This window comes from Schistocerca gregaria, unplaced genomic scaffold, assembly GCF_023897955.1.
Source record: "Schistocerca gregaria isolate iqSchGreg1 unplaced genomic scaffold, iqSchGreg1.2 ptg001011l, whole genome shotgun sequence".
In the NCBI taxonomy this organism is placed as follows: Eukaryota; Metazoa; Arthropoda; class Insecta; order Orthoptera; family Acrididae; genus Schistocerca; species Schistocerca gregaria.
In genome coordinates this window covers 17,501-22,500 of record NW_026062360.1, presented here as the reverse complement: position 1 = coordinate 22,500, position 5,000 = coordinate 17,501, and the positions used below count along the sequence as shown (strand labels likewise).

General features: G+C 52.0%; 1 non-coding gene across 1 annotated transcript in view; it reads left to right on the top strand.

The window, feature by feature from the left end:
* The first annotated feature begins 4,392 nt into the window (after nucleotides 1-4,392).
* The window catches only part of LOC126327012 (small subunit ribosomal RNA), a 1,893-nt gene continuing 1,285 nt past the window's right edge, over nucleotides 4,393-5,000 (top strand). Inside the window, exon 1 of the ribosomal RNA XR_007560900.1 lies at nucleotides 4,393-5,000. This exon is cut by the window's right edge and continues 1,285 nt beyond it. This is a non-coding gene — a ribosomal RNA (small subunit ribosomal RNA).

The following is a 5,000-nucleotide window of genomic DNA, read 5'->3' as shown; positions in this document are numbered from 1 at the left end:
TAGATGATTTATGCGAATGTCCCTATACGTGCTGTAAGACTGGGCACACAACGTGAATCGCACGTCAGCCACACACTCGAACATGCACCACTCTCGGCCTGCAACGGAGACACACAATACGTAAACATCTGGAATGCGACAATGTCGAGTGCATCCTCTCTGCCACATTGCACCGTCGACACTATGATAACCAGAGCAGTAGGTCCACCTATAAAAGCACAATACCCCACTCCTCCGACAACTACCATTGCTCAGATAAACCAACACCACCAACACACATCCTACACAGAGGGGCACCAAATATCACCCCCCCGCCCTCGTGTTATACCACATGAAAAATTGCAGAAGTGAGAGACACAGACCCGCCAGCCTCTTGCTACAAGCATCGAACCGACGTGACATATCTGACGGTGACTCAGGCATCCGCGTACTGCCACAACTATCCACCCCCCCCCCCCACTCTCTCTCTGCCCCCTTCCCACACAATACCGAATTTAACCAACTTTATCGCTTAACCTAACTGTGGCTGTACCAGATTATCGCTTAACCTAACTGTGGCTGTACCAGATTATCGCTTAACCTAACTGTGGCTGTACCAGATTATCGCTTAACCTAACTGTGGCTGTACCAGATTATCGCTTAACCTAACTGTGGCTGTACCAGATTATCGCTTAACCTAACTGTGGCTGTACCAGATTATCGCTTAACCTAACTGTGGCTGTACCAGATTATCGCTTAACCTAACTGTGGCTGTACCAGATTATCGCTTAACCTAACTGTGGCTGTACCAGATTATCGCTTAACCTAACTGTGGCTGTACCAGATTATCGCTTAACCTAACTGTGGCTGTACCAGATTATCGCTTAACCTAACTGTGGCTGTACCAGATTATCGCTTAACCTAACTGTGGCTGTACCAGATTATCGCTTAACCTAACTGTGGCTGTACCAGATTATCGCTTAACCTAACTGTGGCTGTACCAGATTATCGCTTAACCTAACTGTGGTTGTACCAGATTATCCCTTAACCTAACTCAATTTGTCCCTTAACCTAACTCAATTTGTCCCTTAACCTAACTCAATTTGTCCCTTAACCTAACTCAATTTGTCCCTTAACCTAACTCAATTTGTCCCTTAACCTAACTCAATTTGTCCCTTAACCTAACTCAATTTGTCCCTTAACCTAACTCAATTTGTCCCTTAACCTAACTCAATTTGTCCCTTAACCTAACTCAATTTGTCCCTTAACCTAACTCAATTTGTCCCTTAACCTAACTCAATTTGTCCCTTAACCTAACTCAATTTGTCCCTTAACCTAACTCAATTTGTCCCTTAACCTAACTCAATTTGTCCCTTAACCTAACTCAATTTGTCCCTTAACCTAACCCACGTTGTCCCTTAACCTAACCCACGTTGTCCCTTAACCTAACCCACGTTGTCCCTTAACCTAACCCACGTTGTCCCTTAACCTAACCCACGTTGTCCCTTAACGTAACCCACGTTGTCCCTTAACGTAACCCACGTTGTCCCTTAACGTAACCCACGTTGTCCCTTAACGTAACCCACATTGTCCCTTAACGTAACCCACGTTGTCCCTTAACGTAACCCACGTTGTCCCTTAACCTAACCCACGTTGTCCCTTAACCTAACCCACGTTGTCCCTTAACCTAACCCACGTTGTCCCTTAACCTAACCCACGTTGTCCCTTAACCTAACCCACGTTGTCCCTTAACCTAACCCACGTTGTCCCTTAACCTAACCCACGTTGTCCCTTAACCTAACCCACGTTGTCCCTTAACCTAACCCACGTTGTCCCTTAACCTAACCCACGTTGTCCCTTAACCTAACCCACGTTGTCCCTTAACCTAACCCACGTTGTCCCTTAACCTAACCCACGTTGTCCCTTAACCTAACCCACGTTGTCCCTTAACCTAACCCACGTTGTCCCTTAACCTAACCCACGTTGTCCCTTAACCTAACCCACGTTGTCCCTTAACCTAACCCACGTTGTCCCTTAACCTAACCCACGTTGTCCCTTAACCTAACCCACGTTGTCCCTTAACGTAACCCACGTTGTCCCTTAACGTAACCCACGTTGTCCCTTAACGTAACCCACGTTGTCCCTTAACGTAACCCACGTTGTCCCTTAACCTAACCCACGTTGTCCCTTAACCTAACCCACGTTGTCCCTTAACCTAACCCACGTTGTCCCTTAACCTAACCCACGTTGTCCCTTAACCTAACCCACGTTGTCCCTTAACCTAACCCACGTTGTCCCTTAACCTAACCCACGTTGTCCCTTAACCTAACCCACGTTGTCCCTTAACCTAACCCACGTTGTCCCTTAACCTAACCCACGTTGTCCCTTAACCTAACCCACGTTGTCCCTTAACCTAACCCACGTTGTCCCTTAACCTAACCCACGTTGTCCCTTAACCTAACCCACGTTGTCCCTTAACCTAACCCACGTTGTCCCTTAACCTAACCCACGTTGTCCCTTAACCTAACCCACGTTGTCCCTTAACCTAACCCACGTTGTCCCTTAACCTAACCCACGTTGTCCCTTAACCTAACCCACGTTGTCCCTTTGCCTAACATAGTTCACTGCTCGGAATCTCTGGTGTCGTTGTTATCCTCATGTAGATGTCTTGCGAGTGTTGCTTACTTTCCACATATTCCCGCTATCCACTGTCAATTGTACTGCAATAGGACTATATCGCCCCCCCCCCCCCCCCTCTGCCCCTCTCTTTGTGTCTCCGTCCTCTCAAGCTGGTCGGTCTGGCGTTTGAGTGTTAAATGAGCCTCGCAGCTGTTCAGTTGCGTTCAGATGTCGACGCCCTCAGTGTACGTCGTGGTATGGTCTGTGTCCATTGTCCGCTGATGTCGTACGCGTAACCCACACGCTGTACCGATCATCGGTAGTTACGTACAGAGTGAAGTAGTGTGATACGTGTGACCGTACGCTGGCTGTGCCCAACGGTGTCGAATCTCAATTTCCATATGTTGTGCTCGATGCTACTTGTCTCGTCTCCCAATAACAGCTAGGTTGCACTGTGGTACGCCGTAGAGGCGTGTGGGAGGAACGTACGAACGCATTGTATGTCACCCTGGGTCGCTGGGGGTGGTGGTGCGGTGAGTCAGGTCAGGTCAGCGTGAGCCGTGTGATGTAGTGACGCGTGTATTCCGACTTTGTCGTATTGCCTCACACAAAGTGCTACCCTGGTGGACCGCGTTCCATATCTGGGACATGCCGCAGATGCCGGTTGACAGTGGATCGCGGAAGGGACATCGCATACGTGCGCGGGCCACCTTCCACGTGTTCTCTTCTGCACATGTCGCAGTGTGTATGTGGTCTGATGTAGCGTGTCGTGACACATGACATCCTGGCATGCAAGAATTGTTGAATTCGCAAATGTAGGTGGACATCTACGTTTACTGCCCAAGATACGCAAATGAACTGGAAATCCGTTGTTGAGCGGTTGTTCACGCTGGAGGTGAATCTGTGATGGCGACGATCGGTACAGCTATTAACCGGTTGTTTCAGCGGTACCCGCCACATCCACACACGTGACTAGGCCCATGTGGGTATGAAGCGATACGCGGCGGTGGCTTGGTGGGACTGTTCCCGGCCGGTGAAGGGGGGCCGCCCGGCGTGTTGGCCGCGCGCTGCGTGGGCGCACGCGCAACAGGCGGCTGGTGGGGGGCGCCGAGTGGCAGGAGCGCCAGCCGACGGGCTCGGCAGGCGGCGCAGCTACGCTGCGGCGCACCCTGCACGCGGCGCCTGGCGGCCAAAGTTGGTTCAGCCGAGCCCGGTGCGAAGCGCGGTGGACATCTGCAGTGTGCTGGTCTGATTGAGGACTGTGTGCGTTGAGGATGCGCCGCCGCCTGGCACTCGGCGCCGCGACGCCGTCTGCTGCTCGGTCGCCCCAGCGGTTCTCGCAGGTGGTTTGTATCGCAGTTGTGCGGACGTGTTGGCGCGTGCGCTGTGCTGGGAGAGTTCGCTTCTGCACCCAAGTGGGGCTTTGCCCTTGTGTGGCGCTGGCGTTGGAGCTGCCGGTCACCATAGGTGGCGCGTGTTGTCTCCCGCCGGCAATGCCACGACAGCACGCTCCCGGGCCTCTGTCGGCAGCGGCAAGCTCAGTTGGGAGCAAGGGTGTTCGCACTAAAACCGTCTACTCGCCTAACTCCGGGCGATTGCGCCTCTCTCGAAACCGACCAAGTACCTAGGACGGCGCTGCGCGCCGCCGGGACCTGAGAGGGTTTCGAGGTGTATCGTGCAGGGGAGCTCGGCCTCCTCCTGTTTGCAGAATAATTGAGCGGACGCTTGCGTGTTCGCGCGGGCCCCCGGGACACACTCCCGGGCGGCCGGCTGCTCAGCTCTAGTTGACGCAGCTCCCTGGTTGATCCTGCCAGTAGTCATATGCTTGTCTCAAAGATTAAGCCATGCATGTCTCAGTACAAGCCGCATTAAGGTGAAACCGCGAATGGCTCATTAAATCAGTTATGGTTCCTTAGATCGTACCCACGTTACTTGGATAACTGTGGTAATTCTAGAGCTAATACATGCAAACAGAGTCCCGACCAGAGATGGAAGGGACGCTTTTATTAGATCAAAACCAATCGGATTGGCTTGTCTGGTCCGTTTGCCTTGGTGACTCTGAATAACTTTGGGCTGATCGCACGGTCCTCGTACCGGCGACGCATCTTTCAAATGTCTGCCTTATCAACTGTCGATGGTAGGTTCTGCGCCTACCATGGTTGTAACGGGTAACGGGGAATCAGGGTTCGATTCCGGAGAGGGAGCCTGAGAAACGGCTACCACATCCAAGGAAGGCAGCAGGCGCGCAAATTACCCACTCCCGGCACGGGGAGGTAGTGACGAAAAATAACGATACGGGACTCATCCGAGGCCCCGTAATCGGAATGAGTACACTTTAAATCCTTTAACGAGTATCTATTGGAGGGCAAGTCTGGTGCCAGCAGCCGCGGTAATTCCAGCTC